Raw genomic sequence first — 13,072 nt, 5'->3', positions numbered from 1 at the left:
TCCCATTACCAATCCTTCCCTATCCACCAGTCCCATTACCAACCCTTCCCCTATCCACAAGTCCCATTACCAACCCTTCCCTATCCACCAGTCCCATTACCAACCCTTCCCTATCCACCAGTCCCATTACCTGTCCTTCCCCTATCCACCAGTCCCATTACCAACCCGTCCCCATCCACCAGTCCCATTACCAACCCTTCCCCTATCCACCAGTCCCATTACCAATATTTCCCCTATCAACCATTCCCATTAACAACCTTCCCTTTCCACTAGTCCCATTACCAACCCTACCCTATCCACCAGTCCCATTACTAATCCTTCCCCATCCACCAGTCCCATTACCAATCCTTCCCCTATCCACCAGTCCCATTACCAACCCTTCCCATATCCACCAGTCCCATTACCAACCCTTCCCCCATCCACCAGTCCCATTACCAATATTTCCCTATCCACCAGTCCCATTACCAACCCTTCCCTTTCCACTAGTCCCATTACCAACCCCACCCTATCCACCAGTCCCATTACCAATCCTTCCCTATCCACCAGTCCCATTACCAATCCTTCCCCTATCCACCAGTCCCATTACCAATCGTTCCGCTATCCACCAGTCCCATTACCAACCCTTCCCTATCCACCAGTCCCATGACCAATTCTTCCTCCATCTACCAGTCCCATTACCAACCCTTTCCCCTATCCACCAGTCCCATTACCAACCCTTCCCCTATCCACCAGTCCCATTACCAATCCTTCCCCTATCCACCAGTCCCATTACCAACCCTTCCCCAATCCACCAGTCCCATTACCAACCCTTCCCCTATCCACCAGTCCCATTACCAATCCTGCCCCATACCACCAGTCCCATTACCAACCCTTCCCCATCCAGCAGTCCCATTACCAACCCTTCCCCTATCCACCAGTCCCATTTCCAATCCTTCCCCTATCCACCTGTCCCATTACCAACCCTTCCCTATCCACCAGTCCCATTACCAATCCTTCCCCATCCACCAGTCCCATTACCAACCCTTCCCTATCCACCAGTCCCATTACCAATCCTTCCCATATCCACCTCACCCAATACCAACCCTTCCCCAATCCACCATACCCATAACCAATCCGTCCCCAATCCACCAGTCCCATTACCAATCCTTCCCCTATCCACCAGTCCCATTACCAACCCTTCCCCTATCCACCAGTCCCATTACCAATCCTTCCCGTATCCACCAGTCCTGTTACCAATCCTTCCCTTATCCACCAGTCCCATTACCAATCCTTCCCCTATCCAGCAGTCCCATTACCAACCCTTCCCCTATCCACCTGTCCCATTACCAACCCTTCCCCTATCCACCAGTCCCATTACCAATCCTTCCCCTATCCACCAGTCCTATTACCAATCCTTCCCCTATCCACCAGTCCCATTACCAATCCTTCCCCTATCCACCTGTCCCATTACCAACCCTTCCCCTATCCACCAGTCCCATTACCAATCCTTCCCCTATCCACCAGTCCCATTACCAACCCTTCCCCTACCCACCAGTCCCATTACCAACCCTTCCCCTATCCACCAGTCCCATTACCAATCCTTCCGCTATCCATCAGTCCCATTACCAACCCTTCCCCTATCCACCAGTCCCATTACCAATCCTTCCCCTATCCACCAGTCCCATTACCAACCCTTCCCCTATCCACCAGTCCCATTACCAACCCTTCCCCTATCCACCAGTCCCATTACCAATCCTTCCTCTATCCACCTGTCAAGTTACCAACCCTACCCCTATCCACCAGTCCCATTACCAATCCTTCCCCTATCCACCAGTCCCATTACCAACCCTTCCCGTATCCACAAGTCCCATTACCAATCCTTCCCCTATCCACCAGTCCCATTACCAATCCTTCCGCTATCAACCAGTCCCATTACCAACCCTTCCCCTACCCACCAGTCCCATTACCAATCCTTCCCCTATCCACCTGTCCCATTACCAACCCTTCCCTTATCCACCAGTCCCATTACCAATCCTTCCCCTATCCACCTGTCCCATTACCAATCCTTCGCCTATCCACCAGTCCCATTACCAATCCTTCCCCTATCCACCAGTCCCATTACCAATCCTTCCCCTATCCACCTGTCCCATTACTAACCCTTCCCCTATCCACCAGTCCCATTACTAATCCTTCCCCTATCCACCAGTCCCATTACCAACCCTTCCCCTATCCACCAGTCCCATCACCAATCCTTCCCCTATCCACCAGTCCCATTACTAATCCTTCCCCTATCCACCAGTCCCATTACCAAAACTTCCCCTATCTACCAGTCCCATTACCAATCCTTCCCCTATCGACCTGTCCCATTACCAACCCTTCCCTTATCCACCGGTCCCATTACCAATCATTCCCCTATCCACCTGTCCCATTACCAATCCTTCCCGTATCCACCAGTCCCATTACCAATCCTTCCCCATCCACCAGTCCCATTACCAATCCTTCCCTATCCACCTGTCCCATTACCAACCCTTCCCCATCCACCAGTCCCATTACCAATCCTTCCCCTATCCACCAGTCCCATTACCAACCCTTCACCTATCAACCAGTCCCAATACCAATCCTTCCCCTATCAACCAGTCCAATTACAAACCCTTCCACTATCCACTAGTCCCATTACCAACCCTTCCCCTATCAACCAGTCCCATTACCAATCCTTCCCCTATCCACTAGTCCCATTACCAATCCTTCCCCTATCCACCTGTCCCATTACCAACTCTTCCCTTATCCACCTGTCCCATTACCAATCCTTCCCTATCCCCCTGTCCCTTTACCATCCGTGCCCCATCCACCAGTCCCATTACCAATCCTTCCCCTATCCACCAGTCCCATTACCAACCCTTCTCCTATCCAACAGTCCCATTACCAACCTTCCCTATCCACCTGTCCCATTACCAATCCTTCCCTTATCCACCAGTCCCATTACCAACCCTTCCCCTATCCACCAGTCCCATTACCAACCCTTCACCTATCCACCAGTCCCATTACCAATCTTCCCCATCCACCAGTCCCATTACCAACCCTTCCCTATCCACCAGTCCCATTACCAACACTTCCCTTATCCACCGGTCCCATTACCAATCATTCCCCTATCAACCAGTCCCATTACCAATCCTTCCCTATCCACCAGTCCCATTACCAATCCTTCCCTATCCACCAGTCCCATTACCAATCCTTCCCTATCCACCTGTCCCACACCAATCCTTCCCCTATCCACCTGTCCCATTACCAACCCTTCCCATATCCACCAGTCCCATTACCAATCCTTCCCCTATCCACCAGTCCCATTACCAACCCTTCCCCTATCCACCAGTCCCATTACCAACTCTTCCCCATCCACCAATCCCATTACCAATCCTTCCCCTATTAACCAGTCCCATTACCAATCCTTCCCCTATCCACCAGTCCCATTACCAACCCTTCCCCTATCCACCAGTCCCATTACCAAAACTTCCCCTATCCACCAGTCCCATAACCAAACCTTCCCCTATCCACCAGTCCCATTACCAACCCTTCCCCTATCCACCAGTCCCATTACCAAACCTTCCCCTATCCACCAGTCCCATTACCAAACCTTCCGCTATCCACCAGGCCCATTACCAACCCATACACTATCCACCAGTCCCATTACCAACCCCTTCCCTATCCACCAGTCCCATTACTAATCCTTCCCTATCCACCAGTCCCATTACCAACCCTTCCGCTATCCACCAGTCCCATTACCAACCCTTCCCCTATCCACCAGTCCCATTACCAATCCTTCTGCTATCCACCAGTCCCATTACCAATCCTTCCTCTATCCACCAGTCCCATTACCAACCCTTCCCCTATCCACCAGTCCCATTACCAACTCTTCCCCTATCCACCAGTCCCATTACCAACCCTTCCCCTATCCACCAGTCCCATTACCAATCCTTCCCCTATCCACCAGTCCCATTACTAATCCTTCCCCTATCCACCAGTCCCATTACAAACCCTTCCCCTATCCACCAGTCCCATTACCAACTCTTCCCCTATCCACCAGTCCCATTACCAATCCTTCCCCTATTAACCAGTCCCATTACCAATCCTTCCCCTATCCACCAGTCCCATTACCAACCCTTTCCCTATCCACCAGTCCCATTACCAACCCTTCCCCTATCCACCAGTCCCATTACCAATATTTCCCCTATCCACCAGTCCCATTACCAACCCTTCCCCTTTCCACTAGTCCCATTACCAACCCTTACCCTATCCACCAGTCCCATTACCAATCCTTCCCCTATCCACCAGTCCCATTACCAATCCTTCCCCTATCCACCAGTCCCATTACCAACCCTCCCCCTATCCACCAGTCCCATTACTAACCCTCCCCTATCCACCAGTCCCATTACCAATCCTTCCGCTATCCACCAGTCCCATTACCAACCCTTCCTCTATCCACCAGTCCCATTACCAACCCTTCCCCTATCCACCAGTCCCATTACCAACCCTTCCCCTATCCACCAGTCCCATTACCAATCCTTCCCCTATCCACCAGTCCCATTACCAACCCTTCCCCTATCCACCAGTCCCATTACCAACCCTTCCCCTATCCACCAGTCCCATTACCAATCGTTCCCCTATCCACCAGTCCCATTACCAACCTTTCCCCTATCCACCAGTCCCATTACCAATCCTTCCGCTATCTACCAGTCCCATTACCAACCCTTCCCCTATCCACCAGTCCCATTACCAACCCTTCCCCTATCCACCAGTCCCATTACCAACCCTTCCCCTATCCACCAGTCCCATTACCAACCCTTCGCCTATCCACCAGTCCCATTACCAATCCTTCCCCTATCCACCTGTCTCATTACCAACCCTTCCCCTATCCACCAGTCCCATTACCAACCCTTCCCCTATCCACCAGTCCCATTACCAATCCTTCCCCTATCCACCTGTCCCATTACCAACCTTCCCTTATCCACCAGTCCCATTACCAATCCTTCCGCTATCCACCAGTCCCATTACCAACCCTTCCCCTATCCACCAGTCCCATTACCAATCCTTCCCCTAACCACCTGTCCCATTACCAACCCCTCCCCTATCCACCAGTCCCATTACCAATCCTTCCCCTATCCACCAGTCCCATTACCAATCCTTCCCCTATCCACCAGTCCCATTACCAACCCTTCCCCTATCCACCAGTCCCATTACCAATCCTTCCCCAATCCACCAGTCCCATTACCAATCCTTCCCCTATCCACCAGTCCCATTACCAACCCTTTCCCTATCCACCAGTCCCATTACCAATCCTTCCCCTATCCACCTGTCCCATACCAATCCTTCCCTATCCACCAGTCCCATTACTAATCCTTCCCTATCCACCAGTCCTATTACCAATCCCCCTATCCACCAGTCCCATTACCAATCCTTCCACTATCCACCTGTCCCATTACCAACCCTTCCCCTATCCACCAGTCCCATTACCAATCCTTCCCCTATCCACCAGTCCCATTACCAACCCTTCCCCAAGCCACCAGTCCCATTACCAATCCTTCCGCTATCCACCAGTCCCATTACCAATCCTTCCGGTATCCACCAGTCCCATTACCAACCCTTCCCTATCCACCCGTCCCATTACCAATACTTACCCTATACACCAGTCCCATTACCTTACCTTCCCCTATCCACCAGTCCCATTACCAACCCTTCCCCTATCCACCAGTCCCATTACCAATCCTTCCCCTATCCACCTGTCAAGTTACCAACCCTACCCCTATCCACCAGTCCCATTACCAATCCTTCCCCTATCCACCAGTCCCATTACCAACCCTTCCCCTATCCACCAGTCCCATTACCAATCCTTCCCCTATCCACCAGTCCCATTACCAATCCTTCCGCTATCAACCAGTCCCATTACCAACCCTTCCCCTACCCACCAGTCCCATTACCAATCCTTCCCCTATCCACCTGTCCCATTACCAACCCTTCCCTTATCCACCAGTCCCATTACCAATCCTTCCCCTATCCACCTGTCCCATTACCAATCCTTCCCCTATCCACCAGTCCCATTACCAATCCTTCCCCTATCCACCAGTCCCATTACCAATCCTTCCCCTATCCACCTGTCCCATTACCAACCTTTCCCCTATCCACCAGTCCCATTACCAATCCTTCCCCTATCCACCAGTCCCATTACCAATCCTTCCCCTATCCACCAGTCCCATTACCAATCCTTCCGCTATCAACCAGTCCCATTACCAACCCTTCCCCTACCCACCAGTCCCATTACCATCCCTTCCCCTATCTACCAGTCCCATTACCAATCCTTCCCCTATCTACCTGTCCCATTACCAACCCTTCCCTTATCCACCGGTCCCATTACCAATCATTCCCCTATCCACCTGTCCCATTACCAATCCTTCCCGTATCCACCAGTCCCATTACCAATCCTTCCCCTATCCACCAGTCCCATTACCAATCCTTCCCCTATCCACCTGTCCCATTACCAACCCTTCCCCTATCCACCAGTCCCATTACCAATCCTTCCCCTATCCACCAGTCCCATTACCAACCCTTCCCCTATCCACCAGTCCCATTACCAATCCTTCCCCTATCCACCAGTCCCATTACCAACCCTTCCCCTATCCACTAGTCCCATTACCAACCCTTCCCCTATCAACCAGTCCCATTACCAATCCTTCCCCTATCCACCAGTCCCATTACCAATCCTTCCCCTATCCACCTGTCCCATTACCAACCCTTCCCCTATCCACCTGTCCCATTACCAATCCTTCCCCTATCCACCTGTCCCATTACCAACCCTTCCCCTATCCACCAGTCCCATTACCAATCCTTCCCCTATCCACCAGTCCCATTACCAACCCTTCCCCTATCCACCAGTCCCATTACCAACCCTTCCCCTATCCACCAGTCCCATTACCAATCCTTCCCCTATCCACCAGTCCCATTACCAACCCTTCCCCTATCCACCAGTCCCATTACCAACCCTTCCCCTATCCACCAGTCCCATTACCAATCTTTCCCCTATCCACCAGTCCCATTACCAACCCTTCCCCTATCCACCAGTCCCATTACCAACCCTTCCCTTATCCACCGGTCCCATTACCAATCATTCCCCTATCCACCTGTCCCATTACCAATCCTTCCCGTATCCACCAGTCCCATTACCAATCCTTCCCCTATCCACCAGTCCCATTACCAATCCTTCCCCTATCCACCTGTCCCATTACCAATCCTTCCCCTATCCACCTGTCCCATTACCAACCCTTCCCGTATCCACCAGTCCCATTACCAATCCTTCCCGTATCCACCAGTCCCATTACCAACCCTTACCCTATCCACCAGTCCCATTACCAACTCTTCCCTATCCACCAGTCCCATTACCAATCCTTCCCTATTAACCAGTCCCATTACCAATCCTTCCCTATCCACCAGTCCCATTACCAACCCTTCCCCTATCCACCAGTCCCATTACCAATCCTTCCCCTATCCACCTGTCCCATTTCCAACCTTTCCCTTATCCACCAGTCCCATTACCAACCCTTCTCCTATCCACCAGTCCCATTACCAACCCTTCCCCTATCCACCAGTCCCATTACCAATCCTTCCCCTATCCACCAGTCCCATTACCAACCCTTCCCCTATCCACCAGTCCCATTACCAACCCTTCCCCTATCCACCAGTCCCATTACCAACCCTTCCCCTATCCACCAGTCCCTTTACCAACCCTTCCCGTATCCACCAGTTCCAATAATAATCCTTCCCCTATTCTTCAGTCCTACTACCAATCCTTTCCCTATCCACCAGTACGTTTACCAATCCTTCCCCTGTCCATCAGTCCCATAACGAATCCTTCCCCTATCCACCAGTCCCATTACCAACTCTTCCCTATCCACCAGTCCCATTACCAATCCTTCCCCTATCCACCAGTCCCAGTACCACACCTTCCCCTATCCACCAGTCCCATTACCAACCCTTACCCTATCCACCAGTCCCATTACCAACCCTTCCCCTATCCACCAGTCCCATTACCAACCCTTCCCCTATCCACCAGTCCCATTACCAGTCCTCCCCTATCCACCAGTCCCATTACCAACCCTTCCCCTATCCACCAGTCCCATTACCAACCCTTCCCTATCCACCAGTCCCATTACCAATCTTTCCCTATCCACCAATCCCTTTACCAACCCTTCCCTATCCACTAGTCCCATTACCAACCTTACCCTATCCACCAGTCCCATTACCAATCCTTCCCTATACACCAGTCCCATTACCAATCCTTCCCTATCCACCAGTCCCATTACCAACCCTTCCCATATCCACCATTCCCATTACCAACCGTTCCCTATCCACCAGTCCCATTACCAATCCTTCCGCTATCCACCAGTCCCATTACCAACCCTTCCCTTATCCACCAGTCCCATTACCAACCCTTCCCCTATCCACCAGTCCCATTACCAACCCTTCCCCTATCCACCAGTCCCATTACCAATCCTTCCACTATCCACCAGTCCCATTAGCAACCCTTCCCTATCCACCAGTCCCATTACCAACCCTTCCCTATCCACCAGTCCCATTACCAATCGTTCCCTATCCACCAGTCCCATTACCAACCCTTCCCTATCCACCAGTCCCATTACCAATCCTTCTGCTATCTACCAGTCCCATTACCAACCCTTCCCCTATCCACCAGTCCCTTTAACAACCCTTCCCTCTCCCCCAGTCCCATTATCAACCCGTCCCCTATCCACCAGTCCCATTACCAACCCTTCCCCTATCCACCAGTCCCATTACCAATCCTTCCCCTCTCTACCAGTGCCATTACCAACCCTTCCCCTATCCACCAGTCCCATTCCCAACCCTTCTCCGAACACCAGTCCCATTACCAATCCTTCCCCTATACACCTGTCACATTACCAACCCTTATCCTATGCACCAGTCCCATTACCAATCCTTCCCCTATCCACCAGTCCCATTACCAACCCTTCCGCTATCCACCAGTCCCATTACCAATCCTTCCCTATCCACCTGTCCCATTACCAACCCTTCCCTATACACCAGTCCCATTACCAATCCTTCCCCTATCCACCAGTCCCATTACCAATCCTTACCCTATCCACCAGTCCCATTACCAACCCTTCCCCTATCCACCAGTCCCATTACCAATCCTTACCCTATCCACCAGTCCCATTACCAATCCTTCCCCTATCCACCAGTCCCATTACCAACCCTTCCTCTATCCACCAGTCCCATTACCAATCCTTCCCCTATCCACCTGTCCCATTACCAAACCTTCCCTATCCACTAGTCCCATTACCAATCCTTCCCTATCCACCAGTCCCATTACCAATCCTTCCCTATCCACCAGTCCCATTACCAATCCTTCCCTATCCACCTGTCCCATTACCAACCCTTCCCTATCCACCAGTCTCATTACCAATCCTTCCCTATCCACCAGTCCCATTACCAACCCTTCCCCTACCCACCAGTCCCATTACCAACCCTTCCCTATCCACCAGTCCCATTACCAATCCTTCGCTATCCACCAGTCCCATTACCAACCCTTCCCCATTCCACCAGTCCCATTACCAATCATTCCCCTATCCACCAGTGCCATTACCAACCCTTCCCATATCCACCAGTCCCATTACCAACCCTTCCCCTATCCACCAGTCCCATTACCAATCCTTCCCCTATCCACCTGTCAAGTTACCAACCCTACCCCTATCCACCAGTCCCATTACCAATCCTTCCCCTATCAACCAGTCCCATTACCAACCCTTCCCCTATCCACCAGTCCCATTACCAATCCTTCCCCTATCCACCAGTCCCATTACCAATCCTTCCCCTATCAACCAGTCCCATTACCAACCCTTCCCCTACCCACCAGTCCCATTACCAATCCTTCCCCTATCCACCTGTCCCATTACCAACCCTTCCCTTATCCACCAGTCCCATTACCAATCCTTCCCCTATCCACCTGTCCCATTACCAATCCTTCCCCTATCCACCAGTCCCATTACCAATCCTTCCCCTATCCACCAGTCCCATTACCAATCCTTTCCCTATCCACCTGTCCCATTACCAACCCTTTCCCTATCCACCAGTCCCATTACCAATCCTTCCCCTATCCACCAGTCCCATTACCAACCCTTCCCCTATCCACCAGTCCCATTACCAATCCTTCCCCATCCACCAGTCCCATTACCAATGCTTCCCTATCCACCAGTCCCATTACCTTGCCTTCTCTTATCTACCAGTCCCATTACCAATCCTTCCCCTATCCACCTGTCCCATTACCAACCCTTCCCTTATCCACCGGTCCCATTACCAATCATTCCCCTATCCACCTGTCCCATTACCAATCCTTCCCGTATCCACCAGTCCCATTACCAATCCTTCCCCTATCCACCAGTCCCATTACCAATCCTTCCCCTATCCACCTGTCCCATTACCAACCCTTCCCTAATCCACCAGTCCCATTACCAATCCTTCCCTATCCACCAGTCCCATTACCAACCTTCCCTATCCACCGGTCCCATTACCAATCCTTCCCCTATCCACCAGTCCCATTACCAACCCTTCCCCTATCCACTAGTCCCATTACCAACCCTTGCCCTATCAACCAGTCCCATTACCAATCCTTCCCCTATCCACTAGTCCCATTACCAATCCTTCCCCTATCCACCTGTCCCATTACCAACCCTTCCCCTATCCACCTGTCCCATTACCAATCCTTCCCCTATCCACCTGTCCCATTACCAACCCTTCCCCTATCCACCAGTCCCATTACCAATCCTTCCCGTATCCACCTGTCCCATTACCAATCCTTCCCCTATCCACCAGTCCCATTACCAACTCTTCCCCCATCCACCTGTCCCATTACCAATCCTTCCCCTATCCACCAGTCCCATTACCAATCCTTCGCCTATCCACCTGTCCCATTACCAATCCTTCCCCTATCCACCTGTCCCATTACCAACCCTTCCCCTATCCACCAGTCCCATTACCAATCCTTCCCCTATCCACAAGTCCCATTACCAATCCTTCCCCTATCCACCAGTCCCATTACAAATCCTTCCCCTATCCACCAGTCCCATTACCAATCCTTCCCCTATCCACTAGTCCCATTACCAACCCTTACCCTATCCACCAGTCCCATTACCAACCCTTCCCCTATCCACCAGTCCCATTACCAAGCCTTCCCCTATCCACTAGTCCCATTACCAAGCCTTCCCCTATCCACCAGTCCCATTACCAATCCTTCCCCTATCCACCAGTCCCATTACCAATCCTTCCCATATCCACCAGTCCCATTACCAACCCTTCCCCTATCCACCAGTCCCATTACCAATCCTTCCCCTATCCACCAGTCCCATTACCAAACATTCCCCTATCCACCAGTCCCATTACCAATCCTTCCCATATCCACCAGTCCCATTACCAATCCTTCCCCTATCCACCAGTCCCACTACCAACCCTTCCCCTATCCACCAGTCCCTTTACCAACCCTCCCCTATCCACCAGTCCCATTACCAACCCTTCAACTATCAAACAGTTACATTACCAACCCTTTCCCTATCAACCAGTCCCATTACCAATACTTCCCCTATCCACCAGTCCCATAATTTATTCTTCCCCTATCCACCAGTCCCATTACCAATCATTCCCCAATCCACCTTTCCCATTTCCAACCCTTCAGCTATCCACCTGTCCCATTACCAATCCTTCCCCTATCCACCTGTCCCATTACCAACCCTTTCCCTATCCACCAGTCCCATTACCAATCCTTCCCTTATCCACCTGTCCCATTACCAATCCTTCCCTATCCACCAGTCCCATTACCAACCCTTCCCTATCCACCTGTCCCATTACCAATCCTTCCCTATCCACCAGTCCCATTACCAATCCTTCCCTATCCACCTGTCCCATTACCAATCCTTCCCTATCCACCTGTCCCATTAGCAACCTTCACCTATCCACCAGTCCCATTACCAATCCTTCCCCTATCCACCAGTCCCATTACCAATCCTTCCCCTATCCACCAGTCCCATTACCAATCCTTCCCTATCCACCAGTCTCATTACCAATCCTTCCCTATCCACCAGTCCCATTACCAACCCTTCCCTATCCACCAGTCCCATTACCAACCTTCCCCTATCCACCAGTCCCATTACCAATCCTTCCCTATCCACCAGTCCCATTACCAACCCTTCCCCATCCACCAGTCCCATTACCAATCCTTCCCCTATCCACCAGTCCATTACCAACCCTTCCCTATCCACCAGTCCCATTACCAATTCGTCCCCTTTCCACCAGTCCCATTACCAATACTTACCCTATCCACCATTCCCATTACCAATCCTTCCCTATCCACCAGTCCCATTACCAACCCTTCCCTATCCACCAGTCTCATTACCAACCCTTCGCCTATCCACCAGTCCCATTACGAATCCTTCCCCATCCACCAGTCCCATTACCCCTTCCCCTGTCCACCAGTCCAATTACTAATCCTTCCCCTATCCACCTGTCCCATTACCAACCCGTCCGCTATCCACCAGTCCCATTACCAATCCTTCCCTATCCACCAGTCCCATTACCAACCCTTCCCTATCCACCAGTCCCATTACCAACCCTTCCCTATCCACCTGTCCCATTACCAATCCTTCCCCATCCACCAGTCCCATTACCAATCCTTCCCTATCCACCAGTCCCATTACCAATCCTTCCCTATCCACCAGTCCCATTACCAACCCTTCCCTATCCACCAGTCCCATTACCAATCCTTCCCTATCCACCAGTCCCATTACCAACCCTTCCCCATCCACCAGTCCCATTACCAATCCTTCCCATATCTACCAGTCCCATTACCAATCCTTCCCCTATCCACCAGTCCCATTACCAACCCTTCCCCTATCTACCAGTCCCATTAACAATCCTTCCCCTATCTACCTGTCCCATTACTAACCCTTCCTTTATCCACCAGTCCCATTACCAATCCTTTCCCTATCCACCTGTCCCATTACCAATCCTTCCCCTATCCACCAGT

The 13,072-nt window shown here is 51.7% G+C and overlaps 1 long non-coding RNA gene across 1 annotated transcript; it reads right to left on the bottom strand.

Annotated features, from left to right (window-relative positions):
• Window positions 1-5,772: 5,772 nt before the first annotated feature.
• On the bottom strand, window positions 5,773-7,760 carry LOC126994396 (uncharacterized). Its single transcript, XR_007749097.1, has 3 exons — window positions 7,596-7,760; window positions 6,514-7,040; window positions 5,773-6,141 (listed from the first exon to the last, which is right to left on the bottom strand). It is a non-coding gene; the product is annotated as an uncharacterized LOC126994396 (long non-coding RNA).
• Between the last annotated feature and the right edge of the window lie 5,312 nt (window positions 7,761-13,072).

This window comes from Eriocheir sinensis, unplaced genomic scaffold (genome assembly GCF_024679095.1).
Source record: "Eriocheir sinensis breed Jianghai 21 unplaced genomic scaffold, ASM2467909v1 Scaffold787, whole genome shotgun sequence".
NCBI lineage: Eukaryota > Metazoa > Arthropoda > Malacostraca > Decapoda > Varunidae > Eriocheir > Eriocheir sinensis.
Note: the sequence above shows the minus strand (reverse complement) of the source record. Positions and strands in the feature narration are given on the sequence as shown.